This window comes from Schistocerca americana, chromosome 1, assembly GCF_021461395.2.
Source record: "Schistocerca americana isolate TAMUIC-IGC-003095 chromosome 1, iqSchAmer2.1, whole genome shotgun sequence".
NCBI lineage: Eukaryota > Metazoa > Arthropoda > Insecta > Orthoptera > Acrididae > Schistocerca > Schistocerca americana.
In genome coordinates this window covers 813,003,435-813,019,490 of record NC_060119.1, presented here as the reverse complement: position 1 = coordinate 813,019,490, position 16,056 = coordinate 813,003,435, and positions in this window count along the sequence as shown.

Here is a 16,056-nt window from a genome sequence, read left to right as displayed (position 1 = left end):
CTTCTATAAATCTCTTCCCGACTGCTCGTCGCGACAATCTTCTTTTATTCGTAGCTCCTCTCCGTATTTCAGCTGTTGTCGTTGTCATTTCGTCAGAGTGATTCGAAGAATTCAGCGATCTTCTCGTGATGTAGTGCTTCTGAAAAGAACTGAAACTCATTTTCTTGCCACACTGTTGTCCTGAATCTTTGCACTATAGCCAACCGTCTGTATGATCTGCCGGTATGTTGCACTAGTGACCCATGTGATAATATTCGACATTTCTCAAAATCTTAAGGACTGTGATGATCTGCTCATGCATGCCGTGTGGGCATGCTGTGTTATTCATCACCTATAGGAATCGATTTTTTTGTCCTGAAAACACTAAAATAAGCTCGTTTAAGGATGTAAATTTTAGTGAACACATATCATAGGCATGGAAATGCTGGAGTATCAGTTTCGTTGGATTCGAACGATGTTTTCATGGTGTGCCACTTTCCACTGCCTTCAATGTACGTTAGTATTATACGCCATACCATTTAGTATAAAATACTTGCCGAAAATAATCACCAGTGGAGTACTTTGGACCACTATTAAATAGACTTTCACATCAAAGTTAAAAAATAAATAATTGCGTAAGTAGGATAACGATCAGTACAACATCAATAAGCTTATAAAAATGTTTGTTTGTTTGCTAGTGGATAAAAGTATTCTGATGGTCGAAAGACAAAAGCTGAATTCTGTCTTAGATCCTGCTACATAATTTCGAATAAAACAGTGATCCAGAAAGTGTAGAATAAATATCTGGTATTTGTGTCTATGACATCAAAATTTTTTCGTCCTTAGACTTCCGGTTTCGGTCAGCGATGACCGTCTTCAGATCTGTTCCAACACATGGGAAAACCAAATACTATTAGTGAATAGTCTATATCTTAAAGCAATAAAATATGCCGTAACGAAAAATATTACTTCCGTACATGTGGAAAACGTGTGCTTAAAATCAGACGAGGCATTCCTGTTTTAAAGCATATCCTATTGTCATATGATGAAGCCTTGGTGACAAGATAAATACAATTTCGGCTTAGCACCGTAGCACATATTCGCAGCATGGTGTAAACTAGACACAGTGCTGGCAGAGTCATCCAGTTAACGTCGCTACGGTTCACAATAAACTGAGGTTCAGTAGCGACAAAATATTTTGTGTCATAAGTTCAGTAAAGGTCGACTGTAGGCCTATACATATTCGACAATTACAGAATTGTACAAAATTCAATAAAATGTTACCACCTTAAACTTGTCCTTTATTTTAATCTAAAATTCCGGAAGACTATTTCAAAATCGCATGTTGTCACTTTGAAGCATATCCTTTTATACAATTTTAAAATTTAATTTTATTCGTTTTTTTATTTCTTACATTTTATTTCTGTTGTAACATACACTGGAGGAAAAAAAGTGCGACACAGAGAAAGAGTTGTTCTACGTAAGCGAAAATTAGTTGGTGTTTCTATATCGTAAGATGATGGCTATTCAAATTTCCCTCCAGTTGCGTAACAGTGGCACTGTAAGCGCCACTATGAGGATGCAAATCAGGTTTGCTTTAAAAACGCTCTGTAACTGTCGTGAAGGTTAATTACCTTTGAGGTTAGACACGGTGAGATGAAGTTAGTCTTTAAGGCGCCATTCTCAGGACCCCAGTGAGTTTTAAACGAGGTTGTGTAACAGGGCTACGAGAACCTGGGTGCATGTACAGTCATACTCAAAAGTATCCGAACGACCTGAATTGCATTTCGCCTGATTAGCAAGCAACCCACATAACGCAGCTGTCTAGCAGGTCATCTAATCTCTCCTTGGTACAGTCGTTTGACTATTGAAAATGGTTCCAACAAGTCACCACTAGTATCGCAATAATTCAAGATGTAAAGTAATACCACGATACTAGAAATATCAGGGAACACCTTATCACAGATAAGACTGTCCTTAATGTAAGCTCACATTTATTGCAATAAATGACATACCTGAAATGTTTCCACTCTCATTATTACGTCAGATAGGTAATGCACGTAGTAAGTTCGTCGTATTCATGATTTCCTCTTCAAAGTAACATACCGTACTTGTTATTTAACACAAAATAACACCGAGCGAGGTGGCGCAGTGGTTAGCACACTGGACTCGCATTCGGGAGGACGACGGTTCAATCCCGTCTCCGGCCATCCTGATTTAGGTTTTCCGTGATTTCCCTAAATCGTTTCAGGCAAATGCCGGGATGGTTCCTTTGAAAGGGCACGGCCGATTTCCTTCCCAATCCTTCCCTAACCCGAGCTTGCGCACCGTCTCTAATGACCTCGTTGTCGACGGGACGTTAAACACTAACCACCACCACCACAAAATAACATTAAAAATTTAAGTTATTCACGAGCAGCTAGTTGAGAATCTGTATGAACTTCAAATGACACGACGAACTGTCTCGTTCTGCATATGGATTCAAACCCAGGTCATGCACACTAAGATTTCGTGATTGACTTAAACTAACAGTAATTCCTGACTAGGCATACAGAGAGTGATATACCTCGATTTTAGACAGTATCAGTTAGCAAATATCAACTTTAAATTACATAACGTAAACGTTTTTAACGGACGCGAATTCCTACCCAGCATCTATTGTCCCTGTTAACGAACTAAGAGAAATGTTAAATATTGCTTCTTCACAAGTAACTTACTTGAATTGCCTTGAGGTAAGGCTTTGTGTTGGACAGGGATTCGAACCCAGAACCTAATCGGATTGTTATCGAAGCACAGTCAACCGTGACATATCGGATTTTCTCGGCAGTAGCTAGATGTTTTAACTGAAATGACGAGACGAAACATTAACTTTTTCCTTCCCAGGCCTCAACCCGGCATCTATTGCTGTTATATTCTAGAGAAAACGAACGTTAAATATGGGTTTGTTACACCAGCAGCTACATGTGAGCATGTTTGAACTAGAAATAATATGACGAAGCGTTCAGTGCTGGCTGGGAATCGAATTCCACACATATCGTTGTTGACTACACACAGACGTCAGTTACCGAATTTTTCTCCACCAGCAGCTCGGAATAACATCCTTGAACTTACAGTGATCTCGCAAATAGTTATATGTCTCACTGGGAGTCAGAAACGTCAGATATCGTTAGTGTTGACAATGAATGAAAATGCATTAAAAATCAAAATTATTAACCACCAGCAGATATGTGTTCTCATGCTAGAGCTTGATAATTCATAATGAAAACCTTAGTGCGGGCCAGGATTCGAACCCATTCACGCGCAATATGTGGAGATGTTGAGGAATCTGCAGTTTTGAACAAACAACAAATTGTAGTCGAGCTGTATTGTCACGAAGGGATCAAATTCCGCGTTGAGTGCGGTCTGAGTTGCTTTCCCAGTTCAGAACCAATTTTATCGGCATACAGAAGCTCAAATAAAAGATGGAATAAGTGTCCTGTGATTCTACATAGCGTTTGTTTCATCACTAGAAATAAATAACTAGACCGTGACTATATGAACCTATCATCAATCCAACAGACCACCAAATCCGCTTCTCTCTGACTCATTTATCTATCATAGCTCCGATGCGGCACACTCGATGAGAATTCTGACACACAGGCTTCCTGTAGTGGTTTGCAGCATGTTCAGTACATTCATTTACTTGGTTGACCGAATCGCCATGAACTAGCTGTCTCGGCTATCTATTGCATACATTCGACTCTATTTTGCAATCACCGAAATAAAATAATGTAACTGCTACCTACACAGAACTGCAAACAGTGTAGGATGCAGAAATTTAAATAGGAAGTGTTCGTTTCCATTTGAGGTACTCTATTGCGCTACCTGTTTGTTGAAACCATCGTGCAGTGCAAAAGCAAAGCTGTAACTGTCTGTCTCTCAGATGTCTAGGTCCAACCAATGCATTATCTCACAGCACTGTGGAGTGCGGAAGTTCTGGAGCAAGTTTTGTTGACTTCCGGAGGTGCTCTAGCTACGTGACAGCTAGTAGCGTAACGGCAAGTGTTGCGCACTGTAGATAAGATGTCGCGAGTCCTATTACATTCGCTGCTACATTTTTTTAAACGCAATTCTGCTGTCTGCTGAAGTTATCAATTTAATGGAACTTTGAACATAATTCACTTCTCAACCCAAAATAGTCGCATGTGGAACAAGGGCTAACTTCTGTGACATTTTGTTCTTTTCATGTTTAATAGATGGCTAGGCAGCAGATGCATCTCGAAGCTTTTGTATTATGTATGGGGAGAGCGCTTCATGCCAAAATAGTCAGAAAAGTATTTTCTACATTAACTGTTGCCTGGTAGTGGCATTTTATTCTTCTTCAAACCTTGTTTGACAGCTTTAACTCAGAACAAGTTTTCTACATGCATGGAATCAATAAACTGCATGTGCATTGTCAGACTGCTATAGATAACATCAGAGAATTCGCATATGTCGTTTATGATTAATTTCTCTCTCATGTTTAGTATTGTTTTAACAACACTAAAAGAATCCTTACGAACATTGTGCACTGTATTATAAGAAATGAAATAAAACTACCCACGATAACCTTACGACGAAAGTCTGTTTTAATAAAACTCAGTATCTGTACGCAAGCGTGCCTCTATTGGCACGAATTAGTAAAATGCTACTCACTTACATTTCGATTAGGTCTGTGTTTAATTGGTATACTGTGTCATATTCAACAGGTATCCAAATGTGGCATTTCATAAATAAAGTTATATATTCCTAGAAACCCAAAATTTGCTCTTCACAGTGGAAAGAGGCGTTACCTGTTGTGCAGCATTGTAACTTTTTCACCATTGCACTATGAGCTGAAAGTATTTTCTTGCAATTTGATTATCTATGTTTGATCTGATTGCTTGTAGCTCTTTCACAGAAGGGGTAAAAACGTTAGAGACAGCGAGACTGGAACCGCAACTATATCACTCTTTTCCCAAATTCAGCTCTTCACCACAGAGCTAACTAACAGGTATGTGTTCTGGCTTCCTCTTACATGGCCAATAGTGGCTAGAAGTCGTAAACCGCTATTTAAAGGACGAGATTAGTTGCGATTTCCATGTGCAACGACTTTCCTGGGCTGAAAACCGTAAATTTACAGTCTTCTGTTGCACCTCAAGCGATAATAACTCAGATTATTCAATGGAAATGACAGGAAAAGTCAAGTGAACTCTGAAGCTTAATTCCGTGCACACCAGGAAGTAACTTCATCGACCACAGTGTTGCCAGACATAGCTTGCCTTGTTGCCAAATCTCAGTTACAGTGCCAGCAGGAAGAAGACAACCCTATGCGATCCTACAGCGGGCTGGGAAGTGACCATAGCTGGTGTCTCAAAGACGCGGCTGCTATGCGTGTGATTAGCGTTTCTGAAACTAGGTTTAGGGACTGGAGCATAATTGCTAACAATACTCAGAACTGACTGCTAACTAAGCATCATAAATCAGTAACTCTCATAGCTGTTTTTATATTTCTTTCGTAACTGTACTCAAAACTAAGAAAGTCATTCACGGACGTTTTCGTGGCTTGCCGATAGTCGAGCACAACAAACAAATAAAAATAAAAACAGAATGTGTGTGTGTGTGTGTGTGTGTGTGTGTGTGTGTGTGTGAGAGAGAGAGAGAGAGAGAGAGAGAGAGAGAGAGAGAGAGAGAGAGAGCGAGAGAGAGAGAGAAAGAGAGAGCGAGAGAAAGAAAGAGATAAAAATAAAAATGAATGAGAGAGAGGGTAAAAAATTGTTGTAAAGAAATTGAATACTGGTATGTAAAGAAATCTTTCATTAAAATGATACGTTTCACATCATTACGAAATGTCGTATTCATGATCTATGGAGCAAGTATTAATCTAATCTAATCATATTGCTGACTAGCCATGAAGAGTCATGAATTACCGAAATTTTCGCCAATATCAGTAACCAAATCTAAACTTGAAAATAAAAGACAACAGTTTTTGTAATAAACCGGGACTCCCATATAGACCCTTTCAACCCTGTTAAGTAACCACGAAAGATGTCTGATATACCTCAATTCAGAAGTAACAAAGTGTGTATGCATTTAAAGACGAAGCGCATGATGTGAAGTTCTGTGACGGAGATACGAACCCAACACGTAATCGGATTGTTAACTAAGTAAAATCAAATGTTGTGTATCGGTTTTTCTTACCAGCTGCTAGGTGTTTGAATCTAAAATAAGGATACAAATTTTTGTGCCTGAGCGACAATCGAACCGCACTCCTATCGTTCTTCTTTATCGTCCACGAATTGCTTACTCACCAACAGTAAGATGTGTGCGTGCTTGACCAGAAATTGTTGGCAACACATGAACAGACATTAAAAATGCACGTTAATCTTCACTAGCAGGCCGGTGTGCACATGATAGGGCTTGAAATGAAATTATGAATATTTTTGTACTGGATCAGGATTCGGACCCACATACTTACCTTTGGAGGAGACCTAGAGAAGATTGCAGTCTTGGGAAAAGGAACGAAATGATTGAACTATACTGTTCCGAGAGATTCAGATCCTCGAAAGAGGAGATACGAATTCGAATCACAGTCCAGCACCAAATTTTTCAACGTCTCTAGTTCAATCAAGTACAAGTAAAATAAGAGCCCTGCTCCTTTAAATGGCTATCGGTTCATCAAATGAAATAAAATTTTCTAATGTAAGTAAGTTTACTGGAGACAGTATTTCTGTTTACCACGACCTCCACCAATGCCATTTCCCAACGTAAACCGGCTCTGCCCAGTTGGGAATGAAGGAACGTGATGTTTAATGCGGATTCTGGATTATAACATCTTTCTCTTGAGGTTACCAGAGGTAACGTAAATCTGTTTGTGCCTCTTAAAAGTAAATGCCTGAACCCACGCATTGCAGTTGCGATAGTTCGTTCCACCAGACCATTGTGGCCACATTTTCCAGCCCCAGGAGTGTGCTGTAACGGATGATGTGCTTAGCCTACAAATTTAGTCACGCTGGAAAAAAATGCGAGTCTATTAAATGTTTAAGTAGAAGCAAGCTTCTGACGTGGATATTATGCTGTTCTCCTGTCAGCAGAATGTAAAGACTCTTCAAGGCATCATAGCCTCGATGTGAAGCCAATTTGATATCTTCACTAATTCAGCAAATTTCTTAGTTCGAGAAAATCCACTGTGAAGTGTGAAGTTACCGGATAATTCGATTATTACCGTCATTATTACTATCATTTTCTTCATACCGCTGCTGGAACACATGTGCTTGAAGATCATTTAAGGCCATTTGGTCATTATAGAAGTAGTCGCCCAAGAACAGGTTCTTTCCCTGTCTACGGAATCCTTTTCATGTTAATATCAAACATCAGCAATTACTCGTAGATCACATTAAAACTAAAGTAATTGATGAAGACGTTACTTGATAACAAAAACGCGCTGCCTTCTTCATTTACTTGCGCCTAGAAATGGCTGTCGAATACTGCCAAACCAAAAGCCAAGGGATCTTACTGCCTTCCGATATACGTCGCTGTCAATTCTTCCATATGATTTGGTCGACGTGACTTGTTGCAAGTTGTGTATGATAAGAGAACGTTTTAGAAAATCAATTGTTTTCCTTTGCAATAAACAGAAAGATTTTCATTCTAAGCTATCCAAGTCCAAAATTTTCGCAATATTAGTTCAAATTTAATATTCGCTTCTATAATGTAGGAAAGTATTTCACAGTTGCAAAACCCGCATCCGACTCATTGTCCTTACACTTAGTCGCTGACAATAAATTCTAGCTCAGAGTGACACCACTTTAAGTAACCTAATGCAGCGAAGACTGTTTGCCAGTGTTCTTTCTCACCGGAAAATATGCAATTCACTCACTGGGCTCCATAAGTACACTGTAACAGTAATTTCTGTGTGTATGCAATGCATACGGATTGTAGAATTTAGTGGTGCTCTCTCTTCCACTTCTGTATACAATATGCCTGACCTAAACGGGCTCTTTATCATTACACGCCCTGGGCGGTGCAACATCATATGGACAACAGTAATGTGCTTATACTGACAACCTCACTGTTCGTTTTACCTGATTTTGTAATCATTTAAATAAAACAACATGACCTTCCAGTGGGAGGGATTTTGACACCCTTTTCTTTCTTTGAAATTTGTCAGTAAGCTTTTTGCCTTCCGACCAGCGAAATGCCGAAGAGTACGGCCGGTAAACGATTCCCAAACCACGATTTAGTGTCGTTAAGACGATTTCTAAACACTGGCGTAGCTGAAGGAATTTAGTTTCTTCTTAAACCGTCTTATGCAGCAACGTTCACAGATATCTCAAATAGGAAAAGCTCTTTATCCAGGTACGAAGGTTGTAAAACAAACTTCCCACAGTTTGTGCCAGGTTGCTCTTTTCGTCTGGTAGCACTACGTAAGTACGATGTCTAAGAGGTATCACAAGTAGTGTTCCTGTAGCTGCGGGAATCATTGGTTGAAAACGAGTTTAACACCAAAGGGTACAGTACTGCTAAATATTCATAATGGTTATCAACCTAAGTATGCGTTCATCCACAAACTGAGGCGTATTTGTAATTTTGAAGCTAGACTGTGTATCCATGTCTTCCTTGAGTGGGCATTGGAAGGCTTTTACACACACGTATACTAGGGTAATCCCAAAGGTAAGGTCTTCTACGGGACACACAATGTCCAACGCAGGCACAAACGAGAGATCCTAAGTTTAATGCCAAGCAGAAACCACACTGTTTGTTGCATGGTGGCAAGGTGATAAAGAGCAGGATTACGGATACGAAGGTCTCAGGTTCGATTCCTCGTCAGTCCCACGTCTTTTATGTGCCACTTTACACTTATTTCCCCTCGGGCAGAGTTTGTTGATGTGAAAGCTTCCGAGTTGCACTGTGGTCCGAAAGCCTCGGTAAACTGTAGGTTCCCCTACTAACTGGCTAGGAAAGTAAACTCAAAGGTCGGAGGAAAGCAACGGCATACCACCTCCAACAAGACCGTGCCTATTAAAGCACTGTTGTGTTCAAATCACTCTTCCAACTGATGACTGCTTTACTTTCTATGGGTTCCAAAATTAATCATCTTCGGGTTATTAACATTTTTGTGTTTTCATACTGTAGCTTTGATATTAGTAAACGTAAGTAACCTGCCGAGCACTGTCACCGTTCGAGTTGTCAAGGCGGTAGTCGACGATGCTGTCTTGGTCATGGCTATGTTTCAGTCGAATACCTCTATGTGCCTTTCTGCGTATTCCAAGATATACTTTTATACACTTGGTACGCATCCAAATTGGTATCTGATAGAGCTGTATTTATCAACATGAATCAGATATGTTTTCCGTGCAATATATCGGACAACACGTCAGTGCATCGAGATTTCGTTTGTGTGTTGCGCATGGTGCAAGAAGTATTTGTGTTTTGCTTGCTTCTGTGATAGGTTTCACCCCACTGAATGCGAGCAGGCTCACGAATAGACTGTCAGTAACTGGAATTACGCCAATAATACACTTAAAAGTTGTGGGCTCTGGGCACTGTGGGACTTAACATCTGAGGTCATCAGTCCCCTAGAACTTAGAACTACTTAAACCTAACTAACCTAAGGACATCACACACATCCATGCCCGAGGCAGGATTCGAACCTGCGACCGTAGCGGCCGCGCAGTTCCAGACTGAAGCGCCTAGAACCGCTCGGCCACACGGGCCGGCCTTAAAAGTTGTATTTTTGCATTATGTATCCCGATGAAAATAACTGTAGACAGGTTATATGCCTACTTGCTTATTATTCGCGCTTCTCGATGCTTTCCTCAAAAAATAAAAATAAAATTAAAGAGAGAGAGAGAGAGAGAGAGAGAATACAGAAATGTATTTCAAATTTCAGCTCAGTGGCACCATGTTCGTCTCGTGATGATGCAAGGATAGTTGATAGGTAATATCTCGTTGTACTAGCGATATGTATGGCTATAGGGTTCTTTCTTCTCTCTCTGCAAACAACCAGAACAGAATTCTGTAACAAAGTGGTAAGAACACCTATGCAGTGCGCCAATTAAACACTCAACCTTTCTTGGTTATTTTGTTAATCGTCTGTAATGCAGTAAACGTCCTTGATTATTGATTTGTTATTGCTACCATTGTTATTATTCAAAAAGATTTCGTGTTTGCAGCCGCTCGTCGTTCACACCATTGTTATTGTTATTCGTCACCTCACAACAGCTTTCCTATCACTCATTGCCGCCGATGCACGGAACGAATGGATAAGGATGAATGGAATGAGGGATGTTTCGTCACGGAGAATATACACATTTATCTTGGCGTCTTGTGTTAAGGGTAATATAAAAGTCTCAATAAGAGAAGACGACAACGGGATGCCGGTGATGCAGGCAAAAACACCCAACTATTTCTGTCGACTTAACACCATGGCGACAGACAAACTGGCGTCTCACTGTATTTTGATTATAATTCGTTAGACTTCTTGCGACGTCGTTTTAATACCTCGTGGGAACAGGCATAACATTTTGCTTTTTGAACACCGAACAAAAACACACAAAGATAGTACATGGAAAGATACAAAGAAACAATCAGACTCATGGGTGTGGATGCAGTTCATCATTAGAAGACTAAACAAGAGGGAAACATTACGAAAGCAATGAATACGCTGGTTAGTATACATTATTTGTATAGATCTGAAGATGAAAAAGCGCAGATCTGCACAGAGCCCGCATCTGCATTTTAGTTTCAGTCTTACCGGGCATAATTTTTAGATTCTTCTCTTCTGAAATTTCAAATGAATTGATTATTACATGGCACAGAATAATTAGTTAACTGTGTTTCTTGCAGCTTCCACTCGTACCAACATTTTTCTACATTCTCGTGTAATTCATGAAATTATACTTATATGATCACAAGACTGCTTATAGATGCAATCGATTTCGAGGTGCAATGTGTTTGGTATCTTACTTTTCGTGGCGGGTGGGCAAAGTTGATTTCCAAAGACTTTTTATTGTACTGAAATAATCTTTTGTCACAAAGTAACAAGGTAAGTGTTTTATTCGTATATATTTTGTGGGAAGCTGTAATCGTGATGGAAGATTACACACCCAAATGTTTGACTGTTAGGAGAAAACACTGCATATTAACCAAACCCTGCGCCTCCTCTCTGTATCCTCCTATGACACGAGCACGGGATTGTCCTCCTATAACGCTACAGAGCTGTTCCTAGCACAGATGAGAATTGGCAACAACGTCAAAAACATTTGGCAACACTGTGACAGTGCAAACACTTCCGCGTATGGTATTGAATTGATGCGCTAAATTCACTTGATATTCCCTTTCCATTTGAATGACTTGTGCTATATACTCCTCATGTAAACTAAGACACTGAGACAGAAAATTCCATTTGTTGACTAAAGAAATGCTATTCTTCACGTAAGTGACAACTTTTATTATCTTTCACTATGCGTTATGAGGCTGAGGGACCAATACCATGATGAGAGTAGGGTGCCAGCAGCATTGTGTTCATAGCCCCGTGGTACCGCCTGTGTCTCGTGTTGCAACGCTTCAAGGATTCGTCAGTTCTAACCATTGTAGGAGCCAGCGTGTACGAGCTTTTTTTTTTGTGGTTTATTTTATGGATCTGAGAATTTCCAGAACAAATTCTGTAACGAAATCAGAAGAAAACCTTCACACATCAAATCCTCTTGGCAGCTCGACTCAGTAAGTTGTGTTAATGGTAATAGATCTCGGCTTTCTGACTGTCAAGCTGCTTCACAATACAAGCGTCTCTGAAGAAATTCGAATCGACCGTCATCGATACGAAATTCACTGTCTAGGTTCGATTACAACTTCTGCCGGTGCTTTTTGATAGGGAGAGACAAATTCTATACGCTTCTGGCTACGGCAAATGAAGAAGGTATAATGGCATTGTGGTCTGAAATTCACGTTAAACGTGATATTCCTTCTCTACCAAGTAGACGTTAGGTTGAATCATAATAAAGTCAGGAGTGGCGACATGTAGAAACTCTATCACCAGTATCCTTTCTTATTTATTTCTAGTGATGAAGCAAACGCTATGTAGAGTCCCAGGACATTTATTCCATCTTTTATTTGAGCTTCTGTATGCCGATAAAATTGGTTCTGAACTGGGAAAGCAACTCAGACCGCACTCAACGCGGAATTTGATCCCTTCGTGACAATACAGCTCGACTACAATGTGTTGTTTGTTCAAAACTACAGATTCCTCAACATCTCCACATATTGCGCGTGAATGGGTTCGAATCCTAGCCCGCACTAAGGTTTTCATTATGAATTATCAAGTTCTAGCATGAGAACACATATCTGCTGGTGGATAATAATTTTGATTTTTAATGCATTTTCATTCATTGTCAACACTAACGATATCTGACGTTTTTGACTCCCAGTGAGACATATAACTACTTGCGAGATCACTGTAAGTTCAAGGACGTTATTCCGAGCTGCTGGTGGAGAAAAATTCGGTAACTGACGTCTGTGTGTAGTCAACAACGATATGTGTGGAATTCGATTCCCAGTCAGCACTGAACTCTTCCTCATATTATTTCTAGTTCAAACATGCTCACATGTAGCTGCTGGTGTAACAAACCCATATTTAACGTTCGTTTTCTCTAGAATATAAGAGCGATAGGTGCCGGGTTGGAGTCATGGGAAGGAAAAAATTAATGTTTCGTCTCGTCATTTCAGTTAAAACATCCATCTACTGCCGAGAAAATCCGATATGTCACAGTTGATTGTGCTTCGATAACAATCCGATTAGGTTCTGGATTCGAATCCCTGTCCAACACAAAGCCTTACCTCAAGGCAATTCAAGTAAGTTACTTGTGAAGAAGCAATATTTAACATTTCTCGTAGTTCGTTAACAGGGACAATAGATGCTGGGTAGGAATTCGCGTCCGTTAAAAACGTTTACGTTATGTAATTTAAAGTTGATATTTGCTAACTGATACTGTCTAAAATCGAGGTATATCACTCTCTGTATGCCTAGTCAGGAATTACTGTTAGTTTAAGTCAATCACGAAATCTTATTGTGCATGACCTGGGTTTGAATCCACATGCAGAACGAGACAGTTCGTCGTGTCATTTGAAGTTCATACAGATTCTCAACTAGCTGATCGTGAATAACTTAATTTTTTAATGTCATTTTGTGTTAAATAACAAGTACGGTATGTTACTTTGAAGAGGAAATCATGAATACGACGAACTTACTACGTGCATTACCTATCTGACGTAATAATGAGAGTGGAAACATTTCAGGTATGTCATTTATTGCAATAAATGTGAGCTTACATTAAGGACAGTCTTATCTGTGATAAGGTATTCCCTGATATTTTTAGTATCGTGGTATTACTTTACAACTTGAATTATTGCGATACAGAGCAGTGTTTTCTAGTGGTGACTTATTGGAACCATTTTCAATAGTCAAACGACTGTACCAAGGAGAGATTAGAGAACCTGCTAGACAGCTGCGTTATGTGGGTTGCTTGCGAATCAGGCGAAATGCAATTCAGGTAGTTCGGATACTTTTGAGCACGACTGTACCTTCCGTGATATTGCAAAAAGACGTGTCAGGAATGTAGCCACAGTAAATGATTGTTGGCGACGGTGGCCACGATAAAGTACGGTCACAAGACGACCGTGCTCCGCACGGCCACATGTGGCGCTATCAAGTGCGAAGACCATCGTGTTTGGCGTGTAGCGTTGTCACATCGCACTGCATCTGTAGCATCAGTTTGAGCAACAACTGCACCAAAGCGACACAACGATCTGTTACAAATCGGTTACTTCAAAGACAGCTCCGAGCCACTCGCCCTGTAGCGAGTATTTCACTGGCCCGAAAACACCACCATTTGCGACTACAGTGGGATCAAGCCAGAGCTCAGGGTGGAGGTCTGTTGTGTTTTCTGATGAAAGCTGGTTCTGCCTCGATGCCAGTGATAGCCGTGTGTTGGTTAGAAGGCGGTCTGCTGAGGGCCTGCAACCAACCTGGCTGTGTGCAAGACACTCTGGAACCACACCTGGTGCTATGGTCTGGGGTGCTATATCGTATGACAACAGGAAAACCCTCGTGGTTATCCCACGCACCCTGACTGTAAATCTGTAAGTCAGTCTGGTGATTTGACCTATTGTGTTGTCTTTGATTCAATATGGCTCTGAGCACTATGGGACTTAACATCTGTGGTCATCAGTCCCCTAGAACTTAGAACTACTTAAACCTAACCTAAGGACATCACACACATCCATACCCGAGGCAGGATTCGAACCTGCGACCGTAGCGGTCACGTGGTTCCAGACTGAAGCGCCTAGAAACGCACGGCCACACCGGCCGGCTGTGTTGTCATTCATGAACAGCATTCCAGGAGATGTTTTCCAACAGGCTAACGCTCGCCCAAATACTGCTGTTGTAATATGAGATGCTCTACAGAGTGTCGACACATTTCCTTGACCTGCTCGATCACAAGGTCTGTCCCCAGTCGAGAACATAAGGGACATCACCGGACTACAACTCCAGTGTCATCCACAAACAACATTAACCGTCCCTCTATGACTGACCAAGTGCAACAGGCGTGGAACTCAGTCACACAAACTGTCATCCGGTACCTGTACAACACAGTGTATACACTTTTGCATGCATGCATTCAACATTCTGGCGGTTACACTGGTTACCAGTGTACCAGCATTTCGTATTTGCAATGGCTTCTCTCTGCTTACATCAACCTATGAGCTTGCAATATTAATCACTTAAATATGTTACCTAGACAAATGTATTCCCAAAATTTCATTACGTTACATTAATTACTTTTTGGTGCTGCGATTTTTACCTTATTAGCCCACTATAGTTTATACTTACCATACTTTTAATTTTGTTGCATTATGCACAATTGTTAAATTGACGAATATGTGTAGGCCTGCAGTACCGACCGACCTCTAATGAGCTTATGACACAAAAATATTTTGTCGCTACTGTACCTCAGTTTGTTGTGAACAGTAGCGCTGTTAACAGGATGACTCTGCTCTCACTGTGGCCTAAATTTCAAATATGAGAGACGATACTAAGCAGATTGTGTGTGCATTTTGTGACGAAACCACTATCGCTGCTTTATACGTGGAAGCGCCAAAGAAACTGGCATAGGCATGCATATTCAAATACAGAGATACGTAAACAGGCAGAATACGATGCTGCGGTCAGCAACGCTTATACGAGGTGCGACAATAAAGTAATGAGACTGATTTTCTTTTCAACATGTGGCAACCCTGCAGGCTTGTTTAGAAACAATATCTTTGACCTTAGTCTATAAGCTGCTTCTAGTCCAAGCAGCACATCGATGCAACTGCTAAGTTGTGAGTTGTGCTGTAATAAGTTAACACGTGTTTGTGTCTCTCCTTACGGAAATGGAACCACATAATACTGCGCAACGGTATGCCATTTCTTTTTGCGTTAAATTGGATGAAAACGCGACGACAACTTACGGTAAGCTTGAGAAGGCTTTTGGAGAGGAGGTTATGTCAACAGCTCAAGTTTTTCATTGGCATAAAATGTTTAGTGAAGGCAGAACGAATAATGAAGATAAAGACCTCTGTGAACGACCATCAACCTCACGGACGGATGTCAACTTGGCCAGGGTGCGTGAACTCGTATGATCTGATCGAAGATTATCCGTGAAAATGGTAGCAGAAGAACTGAACATCAATCGAGAAATGGTTTGGCTAATAATAACTGAAGATCCTGGTATGAGGAAGTTTTGTGCAAAAATGGTCTCCAAAAATCTCACACCACAACAGCAAGAAAGACGGAAAAATGTGGCAGCAGATCTGTTAGAGCAAACAGAAATTAATCCAGAATTGTTTAGCCGTGTTATCACTGGTGATGAAAGTTTTTTTTTTTTTCAGTACGATACAGAGGCAAAACGCCTAAGTTGGCAATGGTGCTCAAAGGGATCACCAAGACCAAAAACAGCTCGGATGTCAAAGTCAAAAGTGAATGCATGCTTGTGTGCTTCTTTGACTTAAAGGGAATTGTTCATAAAGAGTGGGTGCCTC